Genomic DNA, 13,432 nt, shown 5'->3' on the forward strand with positions numbered 1-13,432 from the left:
ACTGACCTCCATATGCTTGCATCTTGATCTTTTCAGATAACGGGCACACAAGTGGCTGGTATGTCCCAGCCATCCTTCTTGGTCCTCCTACCTAAAGTCCTGGATGCTACCATACGGCTCACACTCCATCACATCTGCTTCACAAACACTCAGCAGTCAGCATCTGCAGCACGAGACCAAGGAAGGTTTCTACCAAATGACTGGGTTCCCACATGTGCTGGGTGCAATGGACTGCACCTATGTGCAACCGGTGCTACCTGCAGCAACGGAACAGCTATATAGGAACCACAAGCACACCCATTCAATCAGTGTGCAGGACATTGTGGATCACCGTGGTCTCTTCACCAACATCCTAGCAAAATATCCTGGCAGCGTCCTTGATGCCTACATATTCCACCATTCCAATATCAACGAGTGGTTCCAGAATGGGCAATATGGCAATGGTCTACTCATAGATAAGCCACCATACCAATCATTACACACATAACACACCAACCATGTAGGACAAACAAAACATACACCACACGAAATAAACATGGGCAGGTGAACATAGATGTATAGGCAACAACACATGTGCAACATGCCACACTAGACCACAATCATTGCACATCACAAACACATACATCCACATGTACATAACACAGCCCCACCCTGACTGGCACACTGCGCGTGGACAGGTGGAGAAATGTCCACTTTGCATACAGAAGCTCCTCACAAACCATTACAAGTTTCCACTGGTTGACAACTAAATACAGATCCCACACACATTACACCAAACAAAGAATAGCTCAGCCATATCAATGGTATAGGCCATTTAAAGAAAGTCACACATAAGCACAGTCCCATGTAAATCATGGTGTGTAAGCCTCTGGCAGCACCTATATCAAATGTCACCTAAGTGGTGCCATTACCAACTACATATCATCTACACATACCTGTAGTGTGCACATACACCTGTCTGCTGCATTGTGTCACACAGATACTAATACAAATTACCCTGCCATGAAAGACCATGGGGCAGAATCATGAGAAATGGGGTAGCACCCATTCCAGAGCAACCTCGCATAGCACCCCCTAATACCACCATGTCTGTTCCGTGGAATGGTCCACCATAGTGCAGAGTTTGTGCAACACTGTAAATATCATGGATGCCATAGTAGGACTGAGTAGGAGTATAGAAGACATACCTGACCTTACATACACCATACTAAGTGACCTATGTGAAAAATAGGTGTGCACCCTCTCAAAGTCTGCACTGTGCATGTGTTGAAATTGTCTGTGATAAATCATGTATTGGAAGCTAGGAGATACTACTGCAGCAAATTAGTTCATCCTACAAATGTGTGATATACACCCTCATACAGTTGATATGTGGTGCAACCATCATCTGCCACAAAGGGTAACTAAGGGCCAGATGTAGGTAGATTTCCTTTTGCAAGTTGCAAATTGCGAGTCCCAGTGACTCGCAATTTGCAACTCGCAAAAGGAAATGCAGAAAGGTGTTCAGACACCTTCTGCTACTCGCTATGGGGTAATATTTATGAGGTGGGTCGCAGTTTGCGACCCCATAGCGAGTCTATGCACTCACGGGGATGGTGGCCTGCTGGAGACAGCAGACCACCATGTCCGTGACTGCTTTTAAATAAAGCAGTTTTTTTTTTTCTCTTTGCAGCCCGTTTTCCTTAAAGGAAAACGAGCTGCAAATAGAAAAAATACCGAAACCTTTTTGTTTCGGTTTTTTTCAGAGTAGGCAGTGGTCCATAGGACCACTGCCTACTCTGAAAAAATAATTTTGTGCGCATTCACAAAGGGGAAGGGGTCCCATGGGGACCCCTTCCCGTTTGCGAATGAGTTACCATCCACTTCAAGTGGATGGTAACTGCGAGTTGATTTGCGACCGCTTTCGCGGTCACAAATCAACTCTACATCGCGGTGCGAATCGCAAATAGGAAGGGAACACCCCGTCCTATTTGCGCGTCGGAAACACATTTTGCGAGTCGGTACCGACTCGCAAAATGTGTTTCTGCATCGCGTAAGGGCTTTTGTGCCTCGCAAATGGCGTTTTTCGCAGTTTGCGAGACGCAAAAGCCTTCCTACATCTTGCCCTAAGTGTCGCACTGCATGCATGGTTCCACATGGTAAAATGGACGGCACAGTTGGGCTTTGTGGAGTTACCATAGTGTCTCTACATCTGACACCATTGTGGTACAAGGAGGTGGTAGGTTCCATCCAACAACAGGACACTGCCTCAAATATTGACTACACAACACATTTTTGAAAAAGTATAACCATCAATTTGGAATCCATATAATTCCCAGGTCCTTGGGCCACTAGCCAAGATTGTCATGTCCATCAACACAGTCCAATTAAACCATTTCATCAGAATAGGAACATACACTATAACACAAGCAAGTCTGAGTCACCACTCCACCTACAACTAACAACTGCCAAGTATATTCTAAACCACTATCAAGCTTTACAACACATCTTCTCTCCTTTCCTTTGCAGCTGATCAAGGTTACGGCACACAGCCATGGGTAATGAATCCATTTGCCAATCCCACAACAGTGGAGGAGCATGCATACAACGAAGGGCACAGAAGAACATGCAATATGGTGAAAAGGACATTTGGGCTTCTGTAGTCAAGGTTTAGGTGCCTGGCCCTGACAGGAGGAAGCCTCTTGTATACTCCACCACTGGTATGTAACATCATACTGGCATGTGCAACCCTCCATAAAATATGTGTCAGAACAAATGTTCCCTGGGATGAACAGGTTGATGTCCCCAACGAGGAGGAAGATGATGATGGAGCAGTTAATTTTGAGTGGGAACAACAGAACACTGCTGCAGGAGTTTGCAGGAGACTCCACATAGTAGAGAACTTTTATATATAGTGACTGGACTATCAACATCACATTGTAAATATCACAAATAAAATACTTTGCACCTGAGTCTCCTTGGTCTACTCATTGTCCTCTACACATACCATTGGAATGTGACTCACACGTCAGGGAGCAGGTAAGAAATACAGTAGACACAAGTATGGTAGTAACATCGTTTGTGATGTAAGAAGGTCTACTGCCTCCATCTCACATATCAGTGGCACACAATTCACGGGCATGTGACTCCTGAAGGCCTAGATCCATGCACCACTACATATATTATGCTGTCAAGTGGGTTAGGTGCTACTTCCTAGCCCATTCCCCACATCAACACCACACCTATCAGGATGTATGCAAGGGGAGCACACATAAGGTAGGGGCTGTGATCAAATGGTGTTTAAGTAATGTTGGAACTGAACACTGTCACATCTCAGGGTGATTGCTGCTTTGCCTGCACGGTGCATGTGTGCCAAGGGGGTGGCATCATTGGTAACTATGGACCGTCAGTAATTGTACAGGGATTGTCACCAATTTTAGAGGCAGAGCCTGCACAGTGTATCCATGGGATTATATTCTGGCACTGCCATTGGGCACAACCCTCACACATGGTGGACTGTACCTCACGTATGGCACACATGTTGGCTGTGGAGTGCGCTATGGGTTGCCAGACAAATTAAGCAGCTATGGTTGCAGAATTACTATCCAAACACATGACCCATTGTCAGGATCTAATAATTAAACGGGACAATGCACCACAAAATAATTGTCTGGCTGAAATGTCTTACACTCCCTATGTACATAAGATGCACACTTTTCACAAAAATCTACTGTCTTGACACATGCTTACAACAAATCCAAATAAATATGTGAAGATTGATGTACGGGTGTATGTCCTAGGTAGCAAAGGACATGCTAGTACCAACAATGCTTGACATGTGTCACCATGGTTACCTAGTATGTTCTGTATAAGAGCCTGCACAGTGTATCCATGGGATTATATCCTGGCACTGCCATTGGGCACAACCCTCACACATGGTGGACTGTACCTCACGTATGGCACACATGTTGGCTGTGGAGTGCGCTATGGGTTGCCAGACAAATTAAGCAGCTATGGTTGCAGAATTACTATCCAAACACATGACCCATTGTCAGGATCTAATAATTAAACGGGACAATGCACCACAAAATAATTGTCTGGCTGGAATGTCTTACACTCCCTATGTACATAAGATGCACACTTTTCACAAAAATCTACTGTCTTGACACATGCTTACAACAAATCCAAATAAATATGTGAAGATTGATGTACGGGTGTATGTCCTAGGTAGCAAAGGACATGCTAGTACCAACAATGCTTGACATGTGTCACCATGGTTACCTAGTATGTTCTGTATAAGAGCCTGCACAGTGTATCCATGGGATTATATCCTGGCACTGCCATTGGGCACAACCCTCACACATGGTGGACTGTACCTCACGTATGGCACACATGTTGGCTGTGGAGTGCGCTATGGGTTGCCAGACAAATTAAGCAGCTATGGTTGCAGAATTACTATCCAAACACATGACCCATTGTCAGGATCTAATAATTAAACAGGACAATGCACCACAAAATAATTGTCTGGCTGGAATGTCTTACACTCCCTATGTACATAAGATGCACACTTTTCACAAAAATCTACTGTCTTGACACATGCTTACAACAAATCCAAATAAATATGTGAAGATTGATGTACGGGTATATGTCCTAGGTAGCAAAGGACTTGCTAGTACCAACAATGCGGATATGTGTCACCGTGGTTACCTAGTATGTTCTGTATAATAACATCACACAGCACATAGCAATTCACACCACTCATTGTCACTCACATAACAGAACAAGTGCAAGGTAGTAACAGTAACAAATTATCCCATACATGTTTAGGGCTCCAACATCGTCTAGCAGTGTTCAACAATGACAATGACAACAATGTCAGAGTCCCATCATAAAACTGAATGGGAGTAGAACTTGCCATATATGTTGCATTTGGCTAATGAAAAATAACAGCACTAAGATGACTTCACACCTCAACACCATTCAATCATGTTAAGAGTTACCTAGGTTGTGGCATGCTGGAAGAAATGAATACCCATGTTGAATGAAGGATGTGGATGGACAGCTGAGAGATACCCACAGATACTTGCAAATACAACATGGGAGGTCACTTGGAGACAACATAAGTGCTGTGGGAGGTGTAATGTCATGTGTATGTGGCACAATCCCAAAAAAGAAGTCACAACAGATATGCAACCCCTAAATACGTTGTCCATGGGAATATCTAAGGACATCAAATGATGAGACATGTCCTACACATGGAACCAATCCTCTGTACAAGAGAAGGCTGACATCAAGTACCGCAGAGGAAAATGTGATACCCCGGTCTGTTTTATTACAATTTTGCATGTGTCTGTCTTCGGCCGGCACCCTTTATGCCCTTTCTCCCTTTTGGGAATGTGGGCTCGGCGCCGGTGCCGGCGTCGGTGGCCGCTCCGGTGGCTTCGGATGTTTCGGCCCCGGAGGTTGCCCCTCCGTTGAAGTCAGGATTTTGCCCTGTGACTCCGGTTGGTCCATCGGCTCCAAGACCTCGTCCTCCGGCTCCTGCCTCGGCGCCGAAGCTGCCTGTGGCGCCGGACGCGGCGTCAGATGCTTCTGGAGATCGGCGCCGTTCTTCGACATCGGCGGAGGCCATGTCGACTCCGCGTATCGAGGAGAGACTTCATTCGAGGAGGCGTGCTCTCCGTCTTTTAGAAGAGCAAGAGTACCAGCGAGTCCTAGAGGAGGGAGAGATTGAGGACTCTGGAGACGGACTGCATGGTCTGGATACAGCCAGTGGGCTGGACACTTCCCCTGAGTGGGACCTTTCATCTCCAGGGGAATATACGGAGGAGGCTGCTTCCTTTCATGCTGTGGTGAGGAAGGCAGCGAGCTTTTTGGACCTGCCTTTGCCGGTGGCAGAGGCGAAGCAGAATTTGCTGACAGAGGTATTGCATCCGGCCTCTGCTGCAGCTGAGCCTCTCTTGCCATTTAATGAGGCTTTGCTGGATCCGGTGTTGGAGGTGTGGAAGAAGCCGGTGTCTTCCTCGGCCGTTCATAGGGCTGTGGCCAGGAGGTATCGAGCTGCACCATCTGACCCTGGCTTTCTCTCTAGACACCCTACGCCGGAGAGCTTGGTGGTGCAAGCCTCCTGTTCCTCAAAGTCAGCGCCTGGTTCCTTCCCGACGGTGCCTGGAGACAGAGACTCCAAGAAACTGGATGCGCAGTCCAAGAAAATATTTTCGTCATGCAGTTTGGCGTTGAAGGCCACCAACGCAACGTGCATTCTGGGGAGGTACATCCATGCTCTGATGGATGATATTTCGTCTTCATTTACGGAGCTTCCCCAGGGTCTCTTGGATGTGGTCTCGGACGCCCAGGCTGCCGCGACCCAGATTATCCAGTCTGGGCTGGACACGACCGACTCGGTGGCCAGGGCGATGGGCACGGCTGTGGTGGCAAGAAGACAGGCCTGGCTCCGAAACTCAGGGTTCTCTGCGGATGTGCAGTCGACCCTGCTGGACCTCCCGTTTGATGGAGACAGACTGTTTGGAGCCAAGGCAGATTCGGCCTTGGAACGATTTAAGGAGAGCAGAGCCACAGCCAAATCGTTAGGACTGCAAGCTCCTTCTTCCTCTGCCTCTTCTAGAATTTTCAGGAGGTTTCGGGGATTTGGGCGTGGCTCTTATTCCTCTTCCTTTCGGGGGAGGTTCCAGCAACCCCCCTCTTCCCTCCCCTATAGGTCATTTAGAGGGAGGGGGAGGGGTGGGGTTCGTACCAGAGGAGCCTCTCAACAGCACTCTGCCTCTTCCTCGTCCTCTGGAGGGGTGCAGCAGGGGAAGCAGCCTTAGGCTTCCACCGTTTCCCACTCACTCCTCTCCTGTAGGGGGAAGATTACAGCATTTTCTCCACAAGTGGAAGTCTATCACAACGGACACTTGGGTTCTCGGCATTGTGGGAAAAGGCTACGCCCTTCCCTTTCGGGAGTTCCCGCCCCTCATCCCGCCCCGCCCATCTTATTGTTCAGAAGAACACCTCCTGTTGCTAGAACAGGAGGTTCAAGTCCTCCTTTCAAAGGGCGCAGTAGAGTTGGTCCCAGAGCAGGAAAAGGGTCGAGGTTGTTACTCAAGATACTTCCTGATTCCCAAAAAGGATGGTCAGTTGAGACCAATCCTGGATCTGAGGATCTTGAATTGGTTCCTCAAACAGGAAAAGTTCAAGATGCTGACCCTAGCACAGGTGCTTTTGGCGTTGAACAAGGAAGATTGGATGGTGTCTGTCGACTTGCAGGATGCTTACTTTCATATCCCGATACTCAAGTCGCACAGGAAGTATCTCCGGTTTGTGGTAGGGTCGCAGCACTATCAGTTTGCGGTCCTCCCGTTTGGTCTTACTTCAGCACCTCGAGTCTTCACAAAGGTGATGTCAGTGGTTGCGGCGGAGCTCAGAAGGAAGGGGATAGCAGTATTCCCTTACTTGGACGACTGGTTGATCAAAGCCAAGTCCCCGGAGCTTGTGTCGCATCATCTGCAGTCAACAACCCAGTTGTTGTTCGACCTGGGCTTTTCGGTGAACGTGGCCAAATCTCACCTGGAGCCCTCTCAGCGCCTCCTGTTCATAGGGGCAGTACTGGATACAACATTGAGTCGAGCCTTTCCTCCGCCTCAGCGGATTCAAGATATTCAGGAATTGGTTCCAATGTTTCGAAATGGAGCGGTAGTTCCAGTCCTCAAGGTCCTTCGTCTGCTCGGTCTGTTCGCCTCCTGCATTCTGTTGGTCACGCATGCTCGCTGGCACATGAGGGCTCTTCAGTGGTGCCTCCGAAGGCAGTGGTCTCAACACAAGGGAGATTTAGAAGGTACTGTCAAGATCTCCAGAGATGCTGCTGTGGAATTGAAGTGGTGGATTGCGGGCAACAATCTTTCACAGGGAAAGCCGTTCACGCAGTCGCCACCAGTGGCCACGGTCATAACGGATGCTTCCACCCTAGGATGGGGAGCTCATCTGGGGGATCTGGAGATCAAAGGGCTTTGGTCTCCAGAGGAACAGGTGTTTCATATCAATCTGTTGGAGTTACGGGCTGTACGTCTGGCTCTCAAGGCCTTCCTCCCATCCCTTCGTGGTCAGTCAGTACAGGTCCTGACGGACAATACTACCACGATGTGGTACATAAACAAACAGGGAGGAGTAGGGTCGTACCTTCTCTGCAGAGAAGCTCTTCGGCTATGGTCCTGGGCAAAGGACCATCAGATTTGCTTGGTGGCAAATCATCTGGCCGGGGTCTTGAATGTACGTGCGGACAGTCTCAGTCGCCAATTCTCGGCAGACCACGAGTGGCGTCTCCATCCAGATCAAGTCTGTTTATTCTTCCAGATGTGGGGGTTTCCTCAGATAGATCTGTTTGCCACTCGGGAGAACGCGCATTGCCCGTTATTCTGCAGCCTCCAGTATCCGATGCAGGGAGCGTTGGGGGACGCGTTTCAGATAACCTGGTGCGACCAGTTGCTTTACGCGTTTCCCCCCATACCCTTGATTCCTCGAGTGTTGAGGAAAATTCGCCAAGACCGGGCCCAAGTCATCTTAATAGCTCCGGATTGGCCAAGGAGGGTATGGTACTCCGACCTTCTCCAACTCTCAATGTGCCCTCCGCTCCGTCTCCCTCTCAGGGCAGACCTCCTCTCGCAGTCGCAGGGGCAGGTTTTACACCCCAACCTCCAGAGTCTGCACCTACATGCTTGGAGATTGAACGGGGCAACCTGAGTTCCTTCTCTCTCCCGCCTGATGTAGTGGATGTTATCTTAGCGGCCAGGCGACACTCCACTAAATCTATCTACGCTAATAGGTGGTCTAAATTTGTTATGTGGTGTGGAGAGAGACAGATTGATCCCTTACATGCTCATCTGTCACATGTTTTGTCTTTTGCACTGTCTCTAGCGCAGAAAGGTTGTGCAGTGGCTACCATTAAGGGTTATTTGTCGGCCTTGTCAGCCTTCATTTGTCTTCCAGACCAACCATCGTTATTTAAATCCCCTATTGTTCTCAGATTCTTGAAAGGTCTTCTGAATCAATATCCTCCAACACCATTCGTTATGCCTCAATGGGATTTGTCCTTGGTCCTGACTTTCCTTATGGGGTCCCCTTTTGAGCCCATGCATTCTTGCCCCTTAAGGTATTTGGTTATTAAAACAGTATTCCTGGTAGCTATAACATCTGCAAGGAGAGTGAGTGAGTTGCAGGCCTTATCGGTTAAACCCCCTTATATAACGTTTTATGGGGATAAGGTGGTGTTGAGGACCAAGGCTGCTTTCCTTCCGAAGGTTGTTTCACCCTTCCATTTGGCTCAGACAATCACTTTGTCCACGTTTTATCCTCCGCCTCATCCTTCAAAGGAGGAAGAAAGACTACATCGCCTGGACCCAAAAAGGGCGTTGAGCTTCTATATCGACAGAATGAAGGATATCAGGCTGGAGGATCAGCTGTTTGTCGGATACGTGGGCAAGAGGAGAGGAAAGGCAGTCCACAAGAGAACACTCTCCAGGTGGGTTGTTCTTTGCATTAAAATCTGTTACTCTTTGGCAAAGAAGGATCCGCCTGAGGGCATTAGAGCTCACTCCACCAGAGCTAAGTCGGCCTCTTCGGCCTTGGCCAGGGGTGTTCCTGTGGTCGACATCTGCAAGGCCGCAACTTGGTCGTCCCTTCACACTTTTGTGAAACATTACTGTTTGGACTCTGAGGTCAGAAGGGACGGTCATTTTGCACGGTCAGTGCTGCAGGATTTCTTGGTTTGACCATTTAGGCACCCACCGCCGGGCGTGGTACTGCTTTGGGACTCTATTCATCAGGTGAGGAATCCACAGGTAGTTGTATCCATCAGAAGAACGAGTTACTTACCTTCGGTAACGACTTTTCTGGTGGATACATTAGCTACCTGTGGATTCCTCACGGTCCCACCCGCCTCCCCGTTGCCTTTTTGGTCTCTCCAAGCAATCCTTGAGTGTGCTCCTTTTGGTCTTCAAAGTTGCAATACATTTTGCATATATGATATTTGTATATATGTGTATATTTATATATAAATCTATATATATATTGGGTATATACATGATTCGTATGTATAAATATATTTATTTGTTAAAAAAAAAAAAAAAAGAAGGTTATATTAAATCTACAGCTATTTTATTGCAATGTTGTGTGATTTACAATATTAAGAGATGTTGCTTTGCTCTTTCATTGCATTGGGTTATTATTCTCATGCACGTAAAAAATGTTGGTACTGTCATCGGCACGTCGGCGAGGACCTCTTATTGCCTGTATGACGTCAGACGGCGTCGCGTGGGCTAGAGTGACGTCCTCGTCGACGTGCAGAGACTAGTAAGAAGATTTCCGTCGAATGCTGGCGCCATGGGAGTATTCATCAGGTGAGGAATCCACAGGTAGCTAATGTATCCACCAGAAAAGTCGTTACCGAAGGTAAGTAACTCGTTCGTTTGGAGTGGTAATTGTGCTGCGTCCTGTAGCTGTTGTGTTTTATTTGTCATTTAACCTATCTATTGTATCGTGAATGTTCTGTTTCTGTCTCTGTATTGTGGGATGTTTGTCTGGGGTAATATAGTTGTTGGGGTAGTCGTAGGGAAATCTTTTTTTGGGGGTGGGGGGTGAACTGCATTTGCAGTCCATTATGTAAGGGAAAGAGAGGATGGCCAGAATGTCGGCTGATGAGCTGGGAGTATCATATGGCTCGTACAGCACTACCTCCCATGATGCTGGTACTGGGTGGCCATGTCATATAAGGCTACCCCACAGAGGCAAGGAAGCTACGGTGCTCCATCACCTGACAAGAGTGTTTGCCACACGAGGAAACGACCACCAATTGAAGCACCACTGGGCAGACCTCATAACAAGGGAGCAAGATCCTCTGGATCACCTAGGAATTGGGATTGGTGGAACATTTGGTAAGTATCCCATTTCTATACAAAGTCCATTTTTGAATGTGCATGACAGTTGCAAATATGGTTGGGTGCTGCATGTCATGGTTATGGATCTGGACATGTCGTATGCTACCTGTATGAAGAGCCCCAGCGCCACCTTAGGCCTGCCATTCCAATGTACAATAATGAAGCTGAGGCAGGGCAGATGTACCATTTTCCCTGCACAACCATTACAAAGTGTTGTTATGCATGCATAGGGCAAGTCGGTTTTGAGCAGCACAACATGAGACCTGCGCCATGCATCATGTATGGGAAGGGGTCCCAAAACCTGTTTGGGGCAAATGTATAAGCCTCTGGGAAAAATTAGAAGTACCTAAATTCCATATTTCCTGCACTCTGAACAGCTGCTGAGAGCAGGAGTTATATGGGGGAATATAAATGTATGTGATGGACCCCCATGCTACTCCTGCTGAGTACATCATTTTCCTACACATAAATAGATGCAGTTAGACCCTACCTGCATCACGCTGTGCCTTAATTCTCCTTAGGCACACACATGGTGGGGGTAAGGGGTGCACTGAGGGCCACAAGGACTGTAGTGATGCACTTGGTGCTGCACCACTGTGGTTCTATCTGCCACCTTTGTGCCATTGGCCAAAGCCATGGAAGGGAACTTGAGTATACACTGGGTCGAGACTCCTAGCACTTTCCTCTTCCTGTACATTGTGTATTACATGCACCTTAAACTATGTCTATTACCACACACACATGTGCTGATTTAGTTCCGCAGGCCTGCTGCATCTTACTGACAGTATGGGGCTGCCCTGCATCTGCTTCATCACTGGCACATTACTCAGTAACCTGCACCAATAAATGCATCATGGGACCACAGAGCAAGTGTGTCTGCGTTGAGGCATATGTCCATGACCATGTTCTCTTCCCTCCCTTGACAAATAATGGTATACCATGCCAACAAAGGCTGGCCACAAACTATTGGCAGTACATCCATGATTTCAATCAGTCAATGTGCAGATAGGTACAACTATTTTTACATGACTAAACTCCCATAGCATTATTGCTAATGTGTGTGCCTTGTGATGGGACACACATATTACTTACTTCACACAAGGAAGTATCACTGCATTCCTCAACACTTTGGAATACACACATAACCCCTGTGCAGTTGTTTGTCAGTTTGCTGTGACAATGATGTAGATGTCTACAACATCTGGGGCAGGCTCAAATGCTACGGGTGTCACAATGGGATAGCCACTGCAAAAACCATTGCATGCCCCTCAGATGCAGTGTACAGTGTCATGCAGTCCTGTATGGTCATGGAGGTGTAGAGCTAACAAACACCTGCATGACCATGTCATGTATAAATGGTGCAGTGAAAAGCACGACAGGAGTGTCACGGATAGTGATGGTTTGTAGGTGCGTGGGTCTACATTATCTATGGCTATGTGTGATTGACTGATCATAAATGTTTGTCAGTTCAACTGATCTACCACTAGGATGACTTGCTCACTCAGCCTAACAAGTTGATAGTGAACAATCTCGTCCATTAACTGACATGTACAAATTACACTAAGCAATGTTTTCCATTCATGTCTTGCTGGTGGACCTCTTCCCTACACCATTGGTGAGGTGGCACGATTTGAAGACACCGATGTAGCCAGTAAGTGTCATCTTGTGCGTCATGTGTGCCAATCCAGGTTTTGGTGTGAGTCGGTCTGAAGTGTGGAATGCTATGAATAATGGTTTTGCCTGACCAATGAAATGATATCATTGAAGTATGGCTGGTGACATCATGTCTGTTGGAATGTTGTACAATGAGAATAGCTTGCTTGTAGCACAAGGGGCAACGTGTGCTAGCATGGAATTGTGTGTATTAGGAATTGGAATGGCTGGCCACATATTCATTGATGTCTACCATGATAGGTGTCAGAGCAGCTGTTTATCTATTTAGCATGCCTGTTGGCAACCACTTTGTTACAGCACTATTGACAGCACTGTGTGCCACACATAGCTTACACTTACTCACAAGATGGTACAGATGTGGATTATATCTTCAGAGGTCTCTATGGGGCTTATGTAGCAGACACATGCACCACAGGTGCCTCACTACCCTTCAGATATATGTATTGAGGCTGCATTACTACAAGTACCCATATTGTGCTCAACAACAGTCAATAGTGTACACAATTAGTAGACAACTCAGCTCCAGATCCAGGTGGTTGTGGGAAACGTCTATGATTTTTCCCAAGCCAGATCTCAGCAGTTTTCAAAACATGGTCCTGCCACCATGATATTTGTGAGTGATGTAGGTTACATCACATATGCAAATGATGTTAATGTTTTGTGCCTACCTTGTACTTTGATCATGTGCAAATGATGTTCAATTTATCAGAATACTGTTGCAGCACCCAGTGCAGCGCCAACCTCACTGTGGGCCTAAGGGCACCCACACAGCCCACATGTGTGTGCCGTTTAACACATGTAGCACAACATAGCACAGGGTAGGGGGCTTTAGTTCTGTAATGTGTAGACAA

Source organism: Pleurodeles waltl, chromosome 2_2 (genome assembly GCF_031143425.1).
Source record: "Pleurodeles waltl isolate 20211129_DDA chromosome 2_2, aPleWal1.hap1.20221129, whole genome shotgun sequence".
Taxonomy (NCBI): Eukaryota; Metazoa; Chordata; class Amphibia; order Caudata; family Salamandridae; genus Pleurodeles; species Pleurodeles waltl.